Genomic DNA, 21,783 nt, shown 5'->3' with positions numbered 1-21,783 from the left:
CGACTCATCACCGTAACACCAAGACCTCCACCACCAACACTCCCAACACAAGTAGTTGAACGTGTTCCATGGAGGTAATGACAGTATTTCTCGCAAGTAACTCATGTGCAAGTATAATATATACATGTGTGGATTGACAATCTAAGCAATTGTTCTAGCAGTTACAGCATACATCCCTAAAATACCTGAAGAGGTGCATGAATAGGTGATGGTTTTGCCGTGGCTCTATATTGTTGATGAGGAACTACTGTATAAAGAGAGCTATGCAAACGATCAGGCATGTAGGTGCTGTTTGTTTTACTTTGTCTTTGTGATTTGTTGTCATATTTGTGTGTAGAATATATATGTGTTAGTACATTATTTACCAGTTATATATTGCCGGCTGTGTTGTGGAGTTTGAGATAACTGCCCCAAAAACGAATAGAGAGTAGCGATACAAGGCCAATGAGGCCAACCTCAGTTGATTAATGGGATGAGGATGATTCAGAAACCAACCCACAGTATTGAAGGGAGGGGGGCGGGGTCATAAATAAGCTATTAGCCAAAATATGATTTCAGCAGACAGAACAGAGATGATGGTGAAAGGTCATGAATAGGGAAAATCATTTTCGAATTCATGTATTTATTTCTTCCTTTCACAACCTGAGAATTCCTTTTTCTCGTAGGCAAAGCAGTTCAACCCAGTACCACACAGGCACGCTCTTAGCCCCATTAAAAAAGAGTCATTTAGAAACTATTAGACTCTTTTGGGGCTAAAGATGGCGCTAAAGTTTGTTACCTTTTATTCACTGTACCAGCCCATCTTCACTATCCACAATTAGAAGGACCCACATTCAGTACCTATGTGTACGTGTGTGCATGTGTGTATGTGTATGTGTGTGTGTGAGTGTGTGTGTGTGTGTGTGTGTGTGTGTGTGTGTGTGTGTGTGTGTGGTTGTGCGTGTAAAAAATTACTTTATAACACTATCTTGTAGTAGGTGTAAGTGCTGAAACAATTATCAAAATGTTCACCCGGTATCAACCAAGATATAGCGATGCATGTAAAAAATTACTTTATAACACTATCTTGTAGTAGGTGTAAGTGCTGAAACAATTATCAAAATATTCACCCGGTATCAACCAAGATATAGCGATGCTGCTGCAGCATCGTGAAGTGTAAGATGACAAAGTTTATATCTCAAGATTATATGATTTGGCACCTGCAGGATAGTGTCCCTCTAGTACAACATTTAACTGTCAATCTAAATATATACATGCAATGAATGTTATCGACCTTGTTGACCTGAACCCAAATATTTTTTCTCAAAGTATGCATAATTGTTGTTCACCTTATTTTATCTGTTTATCTTTTCCTTCTCCAGAGACGCCACACGATCTCCCCTTGCCAGTCATAACGACCTGCCAGTGTTTTGCAGCAGGTGAGTTCTTCACAGCCATCTGTCAACAACAGGAGCCTGTAGTCTGTCCAAAATTACTTTAGAATTGGCACTTCGGCAGGAGCACGTGGAGGCTCGGAACAGAGCTGTCACGTCCCGCAAGGAACACACGCGTTATCTTGCATTTCATTCAGCTCGCTCTAACAGGCCAACTAATACCTTTATAAATATTGGAATGGCATCAGTGTGTTGTGAAAGAAATACATTGCGTTTTAATTTAATTTTGTTTGCGGTAACACATTATTAAGGCCATATTTGGACAATTTAAAGTGCGTTTTTTCACGACCTTACCGAATTTTCGACGTGGGAGAAACTTTTCTGATATTGAAGTTAGGTGAATATATTCTGGGAATGAAACTTTCAGAATGTATCATATTTTCATACTTTTGGAACCAGATCACTGTCTGAGATCTCTAATGCAAGACAATTTGATTTAAATCTGAAGCATAAAGGTCCGCTCGCGCGTCAGCTACTAATCGGGCACCTGCACAGTTTCGGAACGAGAAGCAGATGGCTATAGCTTTGTAATGAATCTTTTATCAACTTCTCTGATGCACCTATTTAATTCTAACGCAACCAAACAAGATTGAACGTTGTTATCACAGTTGGTAAAGGTATCTTAACTAGGCCAACATCAATTGTTTAGAAAGAACAAAACTGATACAAATAACAGGGCCTTTGTATTACAGCTGTTATATTGTAAACAGTACTATTTATTGTGTGTGATGCGTACTGAATCCCTAAAATAAACTTCCTTTAAAATTAGTTATTATTAAGGCACTGCTATAGAAATTTTGAAACTTAGGACGATATAATTTTGTTATGTAGGCACTTAGAGATGTGCTCCATTGCTATGGGGGTAGTGGCAAAAATCCTCTTATGTCCTCTCGTCACTATGACGGATTCTTGAAGTGTCACTTGTAACGGAACATCCTCCTCTAGCATTACTTTCCCTCAACAGTAGTTGTCGATAACAGTATTATTTTTCCAATTTTGGACAGGTCAGTATCATATCAGTTGCTTTCCTGAAAATTTTCTTATAATTTTATACACAGTATGAGATGTATGACGAGATAAAAGAAATTATTCAGGTAGTGAAGGGAGACGAAAATTTAATAGTCATGGGTGACTGGAATTCGTCAGTAGGAAAAGGGAGAGAAGGAAACATAGTAGGTGAATATGGATTGGGGGGAAGGAATGAAAGAGGAAGCCGCCTTGTAGAATTTTGCACAGAGCACAACTTAATCATAGCCAACACTTGGTTCAAGAATCATAAAAGAAGGTTGTTACCTGGAAGAATCCTGGAGATACTAAAAGGTATCAGATAGATTATATAATGGTAAGACAGAGATTTAGGAACCAGGTTTTAAATTGTAAGACATTTCCAGGGGCAGATGTGGACTCTGACCACAATCTATTGGTTATGAACTACAGATTGAAACTGAACAAACGCAAAAATGTCGGAATTTAAGGAGATGGGATCTGGATAAACTGTAAGAACCAGAGGTTGTAGAGAGTTTCAGGGAGAGCATAAGGGAACAATTGACAGGAATGGGGGAAAGAAATACAGTAGAAGAAGAATGGGTAGCTCTGAGGGATGAAGTAGTGAAGGCAGCAGAGGATCAAATAGGTAAAAAGACGAGGGCTAATAGAAATCCTTGGGTAACAGAAGAAATATTGAATTTAATTGATGAAAGGAGAAAATATAAAAATGCAGTAAATGAAGCAGGCAAAAAGAAATACAAACGTCTCAAAAATGAGATCGACAGGAAGTGCAAAATGGCTAAGCATGGATGGCTAGAGGACAAATGTAAGGATGTAGAGGCTTGTCTCACTAGGGGTAAGATAGATACTGCCTACAGGAAAATAAAAGAGACCTTTGGAGAGAAGAGAACCACTTGTATGAATATCAAGAGCTCAGATGGCAACCCAGTTCTATGCAAAGAAGGGAAGGCAGAAAGGTGGAAGGAGTATATAGAGGGTTTATTCAAGGGCGATGTACTTGAGGACAATATTATGGAAATGAAAGAGAATGTACATGGAGACGAAATGGGAGATAAGATACTGCGTGAAGAGTTTGACAGAGCACTGACAGACCTGAGTCGAAACAAGGCCCCGGGGGTAGACAACATTCCATTAGAACTACTGATGGCCTCGGGAGAGCCAGTCATGACAAAACTCTACCATCTGATGAGCACGATGTATGAGACAGGCGAATTACCCTCAGACTTTAAGAAGAATATAATAATACCAATCCCAAAGAAAGAAGGTGTTGGCAGATGTGAAAATTATTGAACTATCAGTATAATAAGTCACAGCTGCAAAATACTAACGCGAATTCTTTACAGACGAATGGAAAAACTGGTAGAAGCCGACCTCGGGGAAGATCAGTTTGGATTCCGTAGAAATGTTGGAACACGTGAGGCAATACTGACCTTACGACTTATCTTAGAAGAAAGATCAAGAAAAGGAAAACCTACGTTTCTAGCATTTGTAGACTTAGAGAAAGCTTTTGACAATGTTAACTGGAATACTCTCTTTCAAATTCTGAAGGTGGCAGGGGTAAAATACAGGGAGCGAAAGGCTATTTACAGTTTGTACAGAAACCAGATGGCAGTTATAAGAGTCGAGGGGCATGAAAGGGAAGCAGTGGTTGGGAAAGGAGTAAGACAGGGTTGTAGACTCTCCCCGATGTTATTCAATCTGTATATTGAGCAAGCAGTAAAGGAAACAAAAGAAAAATTCGGAGTAGGTATTAAAATTCATGGAGAAGAAGTAAAAACTTTGAGGTTCACCGACGGCATTGTAATTCTGTCAGAGACAGCAAAGGACTTGGAAGAGCAGTTGAACGGAATGGACAGTGTCTTGAAAGGAGGATATAAGATGAACATCAACAAAAGGAAAACGAGGATAATGGAATGTAGTCAAATTAAGTCGGGTTATGCTGAGGGAATTAGATTAGGAAATGAGACACTTAAAGTAGTGAAGGAGTTTTGCTATTTGGGGAGCAAAATAACTGATGATGGTCGAAGTAGAGAGGATACAAAATGTAGACTGGCAATGGCAAGGAAAGCGTTTCTCAAGAAGAGAAATTTGTTAACATCGAGTATAGATTTAAGTGTCAGGAAGTCGTTTCTGAAAGTATTTGTATGGAGTGTAGCCATGTATGGAAGTGAAATATGGACGATAACTAGTTTGGACAAGAAGAGAATAGAAGCTTTCGAAATGTGGTGGTACAGAAGAATGCTGAAGATAAGGTGGGTAGATCACTTAACTAACGAGGAGGTATTGAATAGGATTGGGGAGAAGAGAAGTTTGTGGCACAACTTGACTAGAAGAAGGGATCGGTTGGTAGGACATGTTTTGAGGCATCAAGGGATCACAAATTTAGCATTGGAGGGCAGTGTGGAGGGTAAAAATCGTAGAGGGAGACCAAGACATGAATACACTAAGCAGATTCAGAAGGATATAGGTTGCAGTAGATACTGGGAGATGAAGAAGCTTGCACAGGATAGAGTAGCATGGAGAGCTGCATCAAACCAGTCTCAGGACTGAAGACCACAACAACAACAACATGTCATATTTCAAGGAAACATTTACGAAAATAAATTATTTTGTAAAATGTTTTAGTCTCGATGTTATACTCGATAAATACTACTCCTGAATTTACAGATAAATAATTTTTTTAGAAACATTTGAAATTAAAATCTAATGGTAAATTTAAAATTTCTGTTATTAATTACGCAATACTGTACTGGTTACTATGTTTATTTCAGGATTCATTTGCGAAATATTAACCGAATGTAATAACGTAACCGATACTAGTAGAAATTCATTTGTTAACGAATACTGTAAATCTTTTGGAATATGGTTATTTCCGGAGACTGTAAGAGTCGTAAGCATACCTGTGATGTGATCGGACGTATTATTGTATTATGTGGGAACAATGTAACTTCGGCTTTGTTAATGTGAAAAATAATGAGACTGTATGAAATACTAAAATGTGAGAAAACAGATTTACGTAAATACAAAAATTCTGCAACCACAAACTTCAAGTTTACTTAGATCAGTCCAACCATGAGGTCCCAAAATGTGACATTTTCAGCATCAAGAATCAGACCTCTAGACAAGAAGAACTGTAGCCAACTCTACATGACCAGCTAAGTACACTAGAAAGTTTATTGTAATCTTTACTTCTCTCAAATCTTCATAAAAAACTAATGGGGACAACAGGTAGAGTTAGGAAGGAGAGGAGAAACTAAACACTTTGTTCCTGGCAACTGAACTTTTAGTTTCGTCTCATGTTATTTCTATGGGGTTGAAATGGCAGCGGTTACGTGGTAGCCTAACGGCTGTATGCCCATGTTTTTTTAGCCAGTTCGTCAATTTCGTGTAGGGAGAACTAAGGATTATAGAGAGATATTTTTTTCCATAAGCTCCACCTTTTTAAGGTCATTACTTACATCGACGTTATGACGATGAAGCCAGTCAATCATTTTCTCCTTTCGGTTTGCCATGGTCAACAACAACTGATTGGTAAGGAGCATTATCTAGTACAATTGTTGACTGTTTTCGAAGATTTGATGTAAGTGAATATTTGGAACACTTTATAAATGTAACGTAGTTCATCCCTTCGTGATAATCTCCTGTTTTCCTTGCTTTAAAAAGCAGGAGACTGTTAGGAAGAAAACCCTGCGAGATGCCTGCATGAAGAATAATACGTCTGCCACTCTTGCCAAAAGGCACTGCCATTGTTCCTTTAGCTGTATCATCTGTCCAGCGCTGCTTGACAACGTGACCAAAACTGGTCCACGTTCCGTCAAGCCGCACAACTTGGTCGATGTTTATTATACGTCCGTTAAAAATCAGCATCGCCATGCATCTGTAGGCTCCCTCTCCATCAACAGCTTACGGCCACAGAAATATCGATAGTGAAAGCCGAGGTTGTCTAAGACGGTGGACAAAGATGTGCGACTGCCTCGGAAAAGTCCTGATTCTATAAGCGTGACCAGTAACTTCCTTAGCGTCGGATGTTCCTTCCTATAATAGTAATCCTAAACACGACGACGAATCGCATCCTCTGCAAACGAATCGATATCGGTAATCCGCCTATCCATTAGACTTTTTTGCCAGCGACGTTAATTTTCGATGGCTCTTCAGCTTCCTTTTATTTCTCGGACATTTCTTTCACAATCTGCATAACAGTGTTTTTGTTTATATTCAAAACTGCAGCAGTTCTATCAATCACTTTGGTGACGGAGAGCAGCGGGCCTCAATTAAGTTTCCCATTCTCGAAGTAGGCACGTAACGCGCAAACCATTTCTCTTGACTACCCTCGTGTGGCAATTCCCTAGCCAAGAGAACGACGTCGAGCTTTTCACTTACAACTTTCGACGAACTCCCCGTTCAGTACCACACAAGGAACAACGAAAACAACGAATAACGATAACAACAAATAACAGAAACAATAGGCAACGGTAACAAAGAATAACAGTAATAACGAATAACGGTAACAACGAACACGCAGAAGGCACAGTGCGTAACGATCACGCTTGACAGCAAACTGGGTGCATCAAAACCCCGATGCAAACGTGAAGTGTCTGTTGGGGTACAGGACTGGCAACTTCAGGGTTTGCTGCAGCTGCAGGTAGCGTGGTATTGGCTGAAAGTGGCCCGGTCCCCCACCCCCCCAACCCCCCTCCCCGTATCGCTTACGTCCTCGATGCCAGTGCTAAAACAATTTTGAACTGACTAGAGTCTGGCAACTAAATGTTCACATCGTGCATAATAAACACACGTCAATGTCTCTAGAGATGTTTTAGCATTTATTGGATTCGTCTAGCAGCAGTTTCTCAGGCTACACTCTTAGAAATAATGAAGATGATCCCTTCCGCCACTATCATCTCACAGGTCTGCAGTTGTAGGTAGTCGGAGCGGCATTTGGAGACAGGACCTCGACTGCCGGCATTGACTGGAATATATTCCTATCTCGTTCAAAGTGTTTGGTAATGTGTAATTTCCTAAATTATTAATCATTAGCGATTCACTGCCATTAAGTGATGCAGTTTCCTTTGCCGTTTATTAATCAGAGTATTAAAGGAAGGTGAATTTTTTACAATATTCACAATTTTCCTGTTTTAAATGATGTGATATGGTAGGACATCACATTTCTACTTGGTATGAGAAGGCAGCATAAAATGGAATGTTCTAGTTTTTGAGAGACGTAGTCTGTGTCATCTATAGCGTATGCATTAATATTACTTGGTGAAATTTACACCTATTACAATTTTGCTGGTATTGACTTCCCCGTACAGCTTCAGGATGTATCAAAATGTGAGAAACGAACGACAAAGTTTTCAGTTCACTCCACGCGGCTCCCCCGTCGGAGGTTCGAGTTCTCCCTCGGGCATGAGTGTGTGTGTGTCTGTGGGTGTGTGTGTGTGTGTGTCGTCCTTAACGTAAGTTAGTTTAAGTTAGGTTAAGTAGTGTGTAAGCTTTGGGACCGATGACCTCAGCAGTTTTGTCCCCCAAGACCTTGCCACAAGTTTCAAATTTTTTTTTTCAGTTCACATCTATGACTTGAAAAATGACGAGTCCACAAGATTTGTGCACAATTCAACGCTTAGTGTCATTTGAGCAGGGTTAGAGTGAAAAACTGTATAGGGTTGCTACTCATATCTAAACGTTACGAACAGTATTAGTAACTGATCAAAAAGATGTCCAAAATAATTTATTCCCAGTTGACTAAAGATGCCCATGGGTAATATATTTATCACAGGCGTCAGAACGCATTTTATATTAGTGATCAATTGACTGAGTTTTTTATAGATTCCTCTTCCCAGGAGTCAGTAAGTGCTGACATGCGCACCAACGCTAAGAAGTTCTTAATGCATGATAACTTTCAACACAAGGATCGAGTACCGTTTTGTAGTTTAAGCCGATTTTATAAAGCTCCCCGTTCCTGTGGCAGGTTGTGAGAGTAGCGCCCCACATCTCATACAGTGCTCACAGAATGGTACATACCATTTGTTCCTGTGAATTAAGCTGTTTGCTCATATGATTCGAGTCTTAGTTTTCGTAGATCATACACCGGAAATGATTTTGTGCAATGGTTCCTCACTGACCGTAAAGCAATTGCACAGGAATTCGGTGTGATTCATCACATTGACATATCTCTAATAAAAAGTCTGAAACTTTCGAAACAGTTTAACAATGCCATCGACTGTTCTACTTGTGTTCTGTCATTATCTAGTTCCGACAAAAACTGGGTATTTGGTCACTCCCAGGCGAGCGGCAAGTTTCGTGGGCAACACATAGCTGACGTAACCTGAAATATCGACTGCCTAATTTAATACCAGTTTACTTCTATATTGTGAGTAAATATGATGCTCATTTCGTCATTGAGCAATTAATTGATTTAGTAACTCGTAATGCACAGCTTAGTGTCCTGCCTGTGAGCGTAGAGAATTACATTTCATTCTCGAAGAGGGTTGTTAAATAGAGCATGCTGTAATCCTGAATTCATTAAGATTTTTTTAGGCACTCCTTCAGATATTGGTGAATCTATGCATGAGATGACACTACTCTAACACGAGCTGCGTATCCCCATGATTTAAAGTTTCAGCTCATTATAATGAATGGGTTATTCCTATATAAATATATGGATGTGATAGACAAACATATGAAACTATGCTACCAAATTTTCCGCACTTTCCAGCAAGACTACAGGTGAAACCACAACGGTTGCAGAACACATGCATTAGGTGAGTGTTTGGCAAGAATTTAATATCTCAGACTTAGGTCAGTACGCTAGGACTTACGTGGCACAAAAGTACTCCTCCTCTCATGGTACAAAATTCTTAAGGACACAAAACTTCCAACTCGATCTTCTGACTAATATCGGCATGCAGTTGTTCTTCGACTGAGGGGTCCCTGAGAATGCGCCAATGTATATACCTGAAGAGCCAAAGAAACTGGTACACCAGCCGAATATCGTGTAGGGCGCCCGCGAGCAAGCAGAAGTGTCGCAACACGATATGCCATGGACTCGACTAATGTCCGAAGTAGTGCTCAAGGGGATCAAGCAGGGCTGTCCATAAGAGTACGAGGGAGAGGAGATCTTTTCTGAACAGCACGTTACAAGGTATCCCAGACATTCTCAATAATGTTCATGTGTGGGGAGTCTGGTGGCCATCGGAAGTGTTTAAATTCATAAGGATGTTCCTCGAGCCACTCTGTAGCAATTCTGGATTTTGGTGTATCGCAATGTCCTGCTGCAATTGCCCAAGTTCGTCGGAATGCACAATCGGCGTAAATGGATGCGGGTGATGAGACAGGATGCCTACGTACTAGTCACCTGTCAGAGTGGTGTCTAGACGTAGCAACGGTCCCTAATAACTCCAACTGCACACGCCCCACACCATTACACAGTCTCCACTGGCTTCTACAGTCCCCTGCTGACACGCAGGTTCAATGGATTCTTGAGGTTGTCTCCATACCCGTACACGTCCATCGACTCGGTACAATTTGAAACGAGACTCGTCCGACCAGGCAACATGTTTCCAGTTATCAACAGTCCAATATCGGTGTCCTCTGGCCCAGGCGAGGCGTAAAGCTGTGTGTCGTGTTGTGATCAAGGGTACAGGAGTGGGCCTTCGGCTCCGAAAGCTCATATCCATGAATGGTTCGCACTCTGACATTTGTTGATGACCCGACATTAAAATCTGCATCAATTTTCGGAAGGGTTGCACTTCCATCACACTGCATGATTCTCTTCAGTCGTCGTTGGTCCAATTCTTGCAGGATCTTTTTCGGTCCAGCGATGTCGGAGATTTGCTGTTTTACCGGATTCCTGATTCATGAAATGATCTTACGGGAAAATCCCCACTTCATCGCTTCATCGGAGATTTTGTATCCCATCGCTCGTGCGCCGACTGTAACACCACGATGAAACTCACTTAAAACCTGATCACCTGCCTTTGTAGCATAAATAACCAGACTAACAACTGCGCCGGACATTTGATTTCCTATATAGACATTGCCAACCGCAGCACCGTATTCAGCCTGTTTATGTATCTGGTATACGAATGCATGTAGCAGTTTCTTTGGCGCTTCTGTGCAGAAACGCCGACGCAAATGATCCGCAAACGAGTGAATCCTATGGCAGAACACCTGATGTCTCATGTTACAACCTCTACGGGGATGTTAACAATCTACAAGAACATGTCATGCAACAATTTGTACCTGTTCAAAGCTTTCGATGCCTGACAGACGATTAGATTGCCAGATGAACTAACAATATCTGGACTATGTGTAATGTAACCTCTTTCCACCAGCAAAGAAATTTTTTTTAAATTTATGCGGGATGTACAATGTTGCCGAGAAGAGGGATACATAATATTGCCAATAAGAAAAAGAATCATGAAATCGTAAAACTTGTAAGTCAGTTTAGGTATTTAGAGTCTTTTTTGGTGGCATAAAGTGATTTCAGCTTCAAACCATGCAGTAGTCGTTGGAAAGCCGCGATCCTGGTAACGGAAAACAGTGTGATTTTTAATCAATTACGCAGAAAGTTAGTTGTCACAATCGGACTTCTTTAATAACATAAATTGCAATTTCGACTTAACAAATATTGAAATAAGAAGATGATAGTGCGCTTATGGTGCACGATCGTTGCATCCCCAAACATATTACTTCCGATTAATTTAAAGGCCAAGAATTAAACAAAATGATGTTAATTAGTACAGGAATGCAGTGTTTCGTAGTATGCTACAAAAATAAAGAGAAATGATCTAAATTGCGTTATTATTTAACATGAAGTTCATGTTACAGGAATGATACAACCTGTTGGTAGCGAGGCTCGAAGAAGAAGAGCAAGCATTTTATACTCATTTGAACATTTTTAGTTTTACGACACCATCTTAGATGTGTAGGTACTTACATATGCTCCTTGGTTTTGAGTTCGCTAACTGACACAAGTAGTATGATTTTATAAAAAAAATGGTTCAAATGGCTCTGAGCACTATGGGAATTAACTTCTGAGGTCATCAGTCCCCTAGAACTTAGAACTACTTAAACCTAACGAACCTAAGGACATCACACACATCCATGCCCGAGTGAGGATTCGAACCTGCGACCGTAGCGATCGCGCGGTTCCAGACTGAAGCGCGTAGAACCGCACGGTCACTCCAGCCGGCAGTGATTTAAAACACGCAGTATAACTGCAATGACAAAATTATCTCACTTAATATTTTAGGGCAATGGATCCTAGGAGATGCGGTATTGCCGGGGCCGTTGGAGAGCACAGTTGACGAAGGCGAGGTGAGATATCTCCAGAACATCATGTAGTGGGCGGTTGACAGCTGCACAAGGGCCCATCGTACAACACACGATCGGATAATGAGGCTGGTCACCGAGACGGCAACCACGATGTCTCATCATACTCTGGGTACATCTCAAAGAGATATCAGGCATTCCATTGTAATCAGGTTACATGCAACAGTTGCACAAATGAACCAGAAGTACATAATGCAACACTTACATACGTTATGCTGAAAGGAAGACGTTTGTTAACAGACAAGTAATTTATACTTATGTAAGAATAATTGGGTAGACCTTAAATATATAAAATAGACACTGGTCTTGCTAGTGTGGGATGGGAGGACGGGGGGGGGATTCAGTATTTCACTATTAGAGCATTACTGAGAGTCCATTGTACGAGATGCATTCAAGTTCTAAGGCCTCCGATTTTTTTTCTACTTAACTACTCACGCGAAATCGATGAAACTGGCGTTACTTCTCGACGTAATCGCCCTGCAGACGTACACATTTTTCACAACACTGACGCCATGATTCCATGGCAGCTGCGAAGGTTTCTTTAGGAGTCTGTTTTGACCACTGGAAAATCGCTGAGGCAATACCAGCACGGCTGGTGAATGTGCGGCCACGGAGAGTGTCTTTCATTGTTGGAAAAAGCCAAAAGTCACTACGAGCCAGGCAAGGTGAGTAGGGAACATGAGGCATCACTTCAAAGATGTTACCACGAAGAAACTGTTGCGTAACGTTAGCTCGATGTGCGGGTGCGTTGTCTTGGTGAAACAGCACACGCGCAGCCTTTCCCAGACGTTTTTGTTGCAGTGCAGGAAGGAATTTGTTCTTCAAAACATTTTCGTAGAATGCACCTGTTACCGTAGTGCCCTTTGGAACGCAATGGGTAAGGATTACGCCTTCGCTGTCCCAGCACATGGACACAATCATTTTTTCAGCACTGGCGGTTCCCCGAATTTTTTTGGTGGCGGTGAATCTGTGTGCTTCCATTGAGCTGACTGGCGCTTTGTTTCTGGATTGAAAAATGGCATCCACGTCTCATCCGTTGTCACAACCGACGAAAAGAAAGTCCCATTCATGCTGTTGTTGCGCGTCAACATTGCTTGGCAACATGCCACACAGTCGGCTGTGTGGTCGTCCGTCAGCATTCGTGGTACCCACCTGGATGACACTTTCCGCATTTTCAGGTCGTCATGCAAGATTGTGTGCACAGAACCCACAGGAATGCCAACTCTGGAGGAGATCTGTTCAATAGTCATTCGGCGATCTCCCAAAACAATTCTCTCCACTTTCTCGGTCATGTCGTCAGACCGGCTTGTGCGAGCCCGAGGTTGTTTCGATTTGTTGTCACACGATGTTATGCCTTCATTAAACTGTCGCACCCACGAACGCATTTTCGACACATCCATAACTCCATCACCACATGACTCCTTCAACTGTCGATGAATTTCAATTGGTTTCACACCACGCAAATTCAGAAAACGAATGATTGCACGCTGTTCAAGTAAGGAAAACATCGCCATCTTAAGTATTTATAACAGTTCTCATTCTCACCGTTGGCAGTAAAATTCCATCTGCCGTACGGTGCTGCCAGCTCTGGGACGTATTGACAATGAACGCGGCCACATTTTAAAACAATGCGCATGTTTCTATCTTTTTCCAGTCCGGACATAAAAATCGGAGGCCTTAGAACTTGAATGCACCTCGTACTACGATTTAAACTGTCACTTATCGCTTTGAAACTAAGGTCAACAGCAACGTGTAATTTTCGCTCTACATCGGAGTGTGCGCTCATACGGAACTTCCTGGTGATTAAAACTGTGTGCCAGGCCGAGACTCTAAGTCAGGACCTTTGCCTTACGCGGGCAAGTACTCTACCATCTGAGCTACCCAAGCACGACTCACAACCTCCCCTCACAGTTTCCTTCCGCCTGTCTCTCGTCTCCTACCTTGTAAAGTTCACAGAAGCTCTCCTGCGAAACTTGCAGTACTCGCACCACTGCAAGAAAGGATATTGTGGAGACATGGCTTGCCACAGCTGTGCTAGGCACGGCAGGATTCCGATTCCATCTTCACAAATGATCTGCTGATCGTCGTGATGTGACAGACTGATTCTCAGTTCTACGAGTTTGTAAATCACATGATTCTCCTGTCGAAAATAAAACTGGCGCACTCTGTGTGGCGCACTAATATTATCATACGAGCAATCCCGGTATTCGCCAATCGGAATGACGCATATTGGTTGAACAACTCACACCCTCAACCCATCATACAGTGTGACCCGCTTGTATACTTAATGCTACATTTTAGATCACAGGCCTACGAACTCCACAGTTTGCAGTCCGTTTGCCTCCTCTTTCATCAAGCCAACATCATTACTTTCTGCATTTGTTCAGCTGTATATCCAGACATATTGATTGGCACCTTATCACATCATACATTTGCCAACCCTTCACACATGATATTAAACAGCCCACATCCATATAAAGTAATTTCGGGTCTGCAAAATGATTAATAATGGAACTATCATATGTAGGTACACATTTTGCTAGGTATAGTAAGCCAATAACAACATACACAGGTATCGTAAACAGCGCTGAAAACTTAGGCATTTCGAAAGTCACAAATTACCGTATAGTTAGTTGACCGTTTAAATGTTGGCATGGCGATTTAATATCCAGAGCCAAAACACCCATCCTGCTTAGATGAATTTGGCAACGACTCTTAATATTCCACATTATTTTCGGAAAATCACGTTGTTCATTACTTTATGATTTTTTTTTCTATTAAAAGTGAATGACGTGAAGCATACGACTTCAGTCAGGGAGTCAGCTTGAAGACGATATCCTGGGCGATTTTACACTGATCCATTCATAAATTGAGACATTCTTTCACGTCTATATAGAATTACCTTCCTAGATTTATTTAATTAAGTTGTCAAGAGCTTAGGTGGGAAGTCTTTTACAGAATCTGATGCTCTGGACGTAGCGTCAAATGGTTGTCCGCTTCACACAAGCTAAAAGGATACGTCAAGTCTATCTCCAAGACATGTTGTTGAGCTGCAAAATCTTCTATATGTAGTGAAACTTTTAATTTAAGCAGCCACCTTGACTTAAAGTGACACTTTGATATTGGAGATGAGATCTCATAAAATCAGCTTTACGCATATACAGATTTTCACTATCTATGAAAAGACATTTCTCGATCTCGTTTAGTTAAACCAATTAAACAGATATTACTTACCTCTTCTTCCGCAAGTCTCGCTGCCAGAAGAGCTTATCATACATGTAACTTGTACTTTATGTTAAATAATGGAGCAATTTAAGCTATATGCTCTTATTTTTGTAGCTTAGTGTGCTATCCTGCATTCCAGTAGTAATTAAATTTATTTTGTTTAGTTCTTGGTCTGTAAATCAGTCAGACGTAGTCAGTTTGGAGACGCAACGACCTTGCGACATAAGCACGCTGTCATCTGCCTTACCTTGTATTCATTATAACCTAGAATTTTTCGATATGAGTGCTGTTAAGGGAAATAAAAGAGAATCCTTTACAACCTAGAATCTTCATTTAACAGCTAGACGTCTCTCTTATCTAAAATGTAGTATTGTCTGGTAGTTGACCTTTGCCTTTTATGCGTTAGTCTCAACTTTTAAAGTTGGGTCTACACCTTATTAAATCAGCTTAATTAAGATTTTATTCATTATACGAATTGGTTCACTACCTATCAAGAGCGAATTCTTATTACCACATAGGACGCTTCAGTCCATTTTCCAGTCATGGGAGCTTTAATCTTGCATTCAGAGATATTCAGAAGCGGAGTCACAACGACCTCACCTCACAAATGGCCATCAAGTAGACTGTGGCGACACGTTGGCTATAACAACACGTACGCAAAAGGTCTGCGAGACAACCTAGCTACGTTCAGCAAAACTTCCACCTCACTCCGGTTGTAGCCAGATTGGAGAGGATTGTAACACCACACCAGATCGAGAAGTATATATTATGAGCTATGTGACTGGTAGCTGGGCAATAGTGCAACTAACACAACTCAGATCAATTTATATAACCGTTAATTCTGAGAGAGGGGCATTGGGAGCCCAGAAGTACTGCCACGATGTCAGAACTGCTTTATATGACGATATGACTGGGCACAGCCAGCTGCTACCGTGGGTTCAAGACCAAGGTGGGGCAGTAGCCTGTTACACTAAGCCCACTCTTGGACACCTTGATGCCGCAGAGCAATAGACCTGTCGTTTATGCCGACCACTACCGAACTCCTGCCAGCATGCAGCAGTTCATACCCCTCATAACTGCCAAAGATGCGTGCCATGCAAGGGTGGCCTGGGCATGGGCATTCTATACTCCTGGAAATGGAAAAAAGAACACATTGACACCGGTGTGTCAGACCCACCATACTTGCTCCGGACACTGCGAGAGGGCTGTACAAGCAATGATCACACGCACGGCACAGCGGACACACCAGGAACCGCGGTGTTGGCCGTCGAATGGCGCTAGCTGCGCAGCATTTGTGCACCGCCGCCGTCAGTGTCAGCCAGTTTGCCGTGGCATACGGAGCTCCATCGCAGTCTTTAACACTGGTAGCATGCCGCGACAGCGTGGACGTGAACCGTATGTGCAGTTGACGGACTTTGAGCGAGGGCGTATAGTGGGCATGCGGGAGGCCGGGTGGACGTACCGCCGAATTGCTCAACACGTGGGGCGTGAGGTCTCCACAGTACACCGATGTTGTCGCCAGTGGTCGGCGGAAGGTGCACGTGCCCGTCGACCTGGGACCGGGCCGCAGCGACGCACGGATGCACGCCAAGACCGTAGGATCCTACGCAGTGCCGTAGGGGACCGCACCGCCACTTCCCAGCAAATTAGGGACACTGTTGCTCCTGGGGTATCTGCGAGGACCATTCGCAACCGTCTCCATGAAGCTGGGCTACGGTCCCGCACACCGTTAGGCCGTCTTCCGCTCACGCCCCAACATCGTGCAGCCCGCCTCCAGTGGTGTCGCGACGTGCGTGAATGGAGGGATGAATGGAGACGTGTCGTCTTCAGCGATGAGAGTCGCTTCTGCCGTGGTGCCAATGATGGTCGTATGCGTGTTTGGCGCCGTGCAGGTGAGCGCCACAATCAGGACTGCATACGACCGAGGCACACAGGGCCAACACCCGGCATCATGGTGTGGGGAGCGATCTCCTACACTGGCCGTACACCACTGGTGATCGTCGAGGGGACACTGAATAGTGCACGGTACATCCAAACCGTCATCGAACCCATCGTTCTACCATTCCTAGACCGGCAAGGGAACTTGCTGTTCCAACAGGACAATGCACGTCCGCATGTATCCCGTGCCACCCAACGTGCTCTAGAAGGTGTAAGTCAACTACCCTGGCCAGCAAGATCTCCGGATCTGTCCCCCATTGAGCATGTTTGGTACTGGATGAAGCGTCGTCTCACGCGGTCTGCACGTCCAGCACGAACGCTGGTCCAAATGGGAGAATAGCAGCCTGCATTGCTGCGAAAGGTGGATATACACTGTACTAGTTCCGACATTGTGCATGCTCTGTTGCCTGAGTCTATGTGCCTGTGGTTCTGTCAGTGTGATCATGTGATGTATCTGACCCCTGGAATGTGTCAATAAAGTTTCCCCTTCCTGGGCAATGAATTTACGGTGTTCTTATTTCTATTTCCAGGAGTGTATATCAGATGGACGACGCAACGAGAAGGAAAGTGGTCTATTCTCGGGCTGCCCGCTCCTTTCCCAGGCCTGACGGCAGCATTGTTGGGCGCAGACATAAATACTGTCCCACTGGGGTGGTAGTAGCCATCCGCTGACTGGCGCTGGCTTGCTTCGCTGGAGTGGCACGTGGCCACTGATCATTGGTAGTGGAGAAGTATTGCAACAGAAAGCTATAATGAGATTTCCAAACCACCAGTCTGGCGCTGGGCTCCACATGGCTAACAGCCAATGTCATCCTCAGGCAGGCGGCATCATAACAACAAACTGTGTGTATCGAACTGAACCGTTCTTCATCAAAGGACGGAGATGTGAGTGTCTCACATAGCTTGTGCTATAAAAGAAGAGAAAACCGTTAACTGAATCAACATCACAGATAATTTTATTGCACTTCTGTATGAGCACTGAGGTACGTTACACTAACACGGCTGTTTTTTCTTTTTTTACAGGTCGGAGATATTAGTATGCATGAGGTGTTAGCTCAATGCAACTATTCTCAGAGTTTCGCGTCTTTTAAGGAGCAGTCTTGCACATCTCTCTCATAGAACACTATAACAATCTAGAGTTACGTCTCTTATTTATAACAGTACATGAATATTGGATTGGAAATAAAACACCTATATTTCTAAAATAACTTCTTCATTTTCTTTAATTTCGTAAACACATTTTACCAGTAAATACTCATCTATTTGTTATGACACCCATCTGCAAGACAAAAATGCTTGCTGTTTTTGTTTACATTTTCTTTTATACATTTTGAACTCCATGTGTAGTCGTCCGGTGTGGCCGCGTGGTTCTAGGGGCTTCAGTTTGGAACCGCGGGACCGCTACGGTCGCAGGTTCGAATCCTGCCTCGGGCATGGATGTGTGTGATGTCCTTGTGGTGTCACCACCAGACACCACACTTGCTGTGTGGTAGCCTTTAAATCGGCCGCGGTCCGTTAGTATACGTCTGACCCGCGTGTCGCCACTGTCAGTGATTGCAGACCGAGCGGCGCCACACGGCAGGTCTAGAGAGACGTCCTAGCACTCGCCTAGTTGTACAGCCGACTATGCTAGCGATGCTACACTGACAAATACGCTCTCATTTGCCGAGACGATAGTTAGCATAGCCTTCAGCTACGTCATTTGCTACGACCTAGCCAGGCGCCATTACCAGTTTATATTGCGATTGTAATTATGTACCATCAAGAGCGATGTTCTCCAATTATGGATTAAAGTTAAGTATTCCAGAAGCTATGTAATATTTTTGGCTACTATAATTCCTTGTCATTTTCTAGACCTCACGCCAGCCTGCGTGAGCTTAAACGCGGGCCTTTCGGCTTCCTCCAAACTCCGTGAATTGGCTCCTGCCAATTCACAACAGTCCTTAGGTTACTTAGGATTAAGTAGTTCTAAGTTCTAGGGAACTGATGACCACAGATGTTAAGTTCCATAGTGCTCAGAGCCATTTGAGCCAAACTCCATGTGTGTATGTTTTTGATCACATGTAGCTGTGTATTTGTCTAATTCGATACCAACAAGACCTCTGTGATGTATTATGTATTCAACGACGGCATTATCTGTCATAGCCACACTGACAGTTGATTGACATTGTCAATTGTATAAGGGACTAAGCTACATGCATTTCGTATATTAGACATACTTTTTTTTTAGATTCATTCTATGGCTACTACTACAGACCTTTAGTTTTAACCCTGTGCCACCAACCACTGTTATTATGGAAGCAATCACACGACCTCTGGTGCTACGTCTGCTGGCGTCGATTCTGCCACTCGAGAAAATGTTGGTACCCACCTCATACGGATTGTGGTTCAAATGGCTCTGAGCACTATGGGACTCAACTGCTGTGGTCATCAGTCCCCTAGAACTTAGAACTACTTAAACCTAACTAACCTAAGGACATCACATACACCCATGCCCGAGGCAGGATTCGAACCTGCGACCGTAGCAACAGCGCGGCTCCGGACTGGAGCGCCTAGAACCGCACGGCCACCACGACCGGCCATACGGATTGTGCCTCTAGAGACAATGTTGATATCCATCTTATATGCTTGTGTTCAGTGATGAGACGGCTTTTAGTATGTGTCAGATTCTCACATAACCAGTGCACTCTACTTGAATTAACTGAGCGTTTCGTCGCAGCTGCACATTTCTCAGATTAGGTATTACTGTCTCCGGCGCTTTTCCCACATAAACAAATTTAGACCGCAAATCGTTAAATAAAACGTATTTTCAAACAACATCGTTGCTTGAACTCTAGTTACATTGATGAACTGCAGAGCTTATATGTATGTGTGAAACTCCTTCCTCAGGTGCTTTTCGCCAGTTTAATAGGACACATACGTCTGGAGCATTGGCTGTCAGTCCAGGAAAATAGGTAGGTCCTAGTTGCCACTAGTTGAAATAAGATTGGAACACGAATGTGTCCCAGAAAATAGGTAGGACAGGTGCTGAAAATTATGCCCCAGGAAAAAATTAGTCCATAGACTAAAAATAGAATTTTCCTAGGAGATACAAGAATAAAATCCAAATAAGTCTCTGAAAAAGACGTAGTCCTTTGCTGAAAATGGAATAGTCCCAGGATATTTGCCGTTCATGGGCTAAGAATGTCAAGCAGAAGTCCTGGGACACCTAAGCTCGACATACAAATGGGACAGAAAATATGGGAGGTGGTAGTGTCCCAGGACTGATAGGCAAGTACTACAGAAACGACCACTGATCACGCAGCTCACATCGACCAGGACTGGTTCTGTGAGCACCAAGATGAATTGTTGCATCTCCGGTAGCCGCCGCAATCACTAGATCTCAATATAACTCAGCTTTTGTGGCCTAATTTTGAGGGGAGGATGCCTAATCACTTTTCAGCTCCATTGTTGTTACTTGAGCTTTCCACTATTCTGCAGTAAGAAGGGCACAAGATTTCAGTGAAAACCATTCGGGACCTGTAAGTAACTATCCCGATATTTCTGTCCACTCCCCCAACCCCCCACCTCCCCCCGTAAATGTTTAAATGCCCATCCATGCAGAATTATTGTTATTGACGAGTCGTTGTCTACACAATTGACTAAAGTAGTCGTCTGTTAAGGTCCCTGCAAATACTTAATACCACTGCAATTGTCCTGTTAACCAGTCGTACTGACTGTCCACCAGAGCCGTCTTGCGATTTGTACTATATTTCATAAATATTTCTCCTAGAATACATTTTGCCATATTTTTTTTTTCAATCACACTGAGCTGTTAAATCCGTCTCTATAGGCGTCTCATTCCATTTACGTCTGTTGGAGTAAGTATACCCGCTCATGTATACGCCATGCTAGCACAGGCCATGTGCCAAACGCAGTTACAACAATGAACTGGCACAAAAATTAAAACTACATCTAGATTCAACACAGAATTACAAAACGTCTTCTTATGACGTACACTGTTGGATTTATTTTCGGCAATAAGTCACAGGAAACAGTAAACGTAAAATATTTGCGCGGAACCGACCAGAGCAACCTGAACTAAACTGCCACGTAAAAGCAGTTGTCGGAAAATAGAAGGCCAGGTAAGTATTTTCTCCAAAGTATCTTAAGGAAATGCAATTCCCCATGAAAGAAGATGGTCACATATCTTTCGTTCGACTGATTCTAGAGTGCTGTTTATGAGCAGGTGACTCTTATGAGGTACGATCAATAGAAGGAGAAGATTCGTCGTAGGTTGGTTCAATTGCAACGACAGTGCATAGGAATTGCTCATCTAACTGCAGTTTCAGACGTTACGATGGATACCTCTTATTTTGAATACGGGGATTACAGTGTAATTTCAGATAGTGTACGCTTCAATTTACCACCAGTTGTAACGCCATTTCTATACGATCCGAGCAGCGAAAAAAATTCCTAATAATCTTTCCGATCAAGTATTGTCCGAAGTTGGAGTGATTCATTAACGAATCGGGGTTTCACATCGCATGAGACACATGTCACGTTGGCGAGAGGAAAGATTAGCTTGAAGTTATTAATAAGGGAGCCAAATTCTGATCGCACTGGAAAATGAGACTTCGTAAAAAGATGCGGGTCCTATGTGATAAATAAGATGACCGCACTGGCGGCTGAGGAAATCGTGATCACGCTGGCTAATTCTTTTGAGCAAAAGTTCACCAATTGTTCCTTTAGATGAGCTGTTAAAATGTAATAATTATATTAAAATGATGTACCGCAACAATACGCTGCTTTCGTCATAACTTATTATTTTACTGTGGTTACATGGACTATATGCTCATTCAATTACAAG

This window comes from Schistocerca cancellata, chromosome 6 (genome assembly GCF_023864275.1).
Source record: "Schistocerca cancellata isolate TAMUIC-IGC-003103 chromosome 6, iqSchCanc2.1, whole genome shotgun sequence".
Classification (NCBI taxonomy): Eukaryota; Metazoa; Arthropoda; class Insecta; order Orthoptera; family Acrididae; genus Schistocerca; species Schistocerca cancellata.
This window is presented reverse-complemented; position numbering follows the sequence as displayed.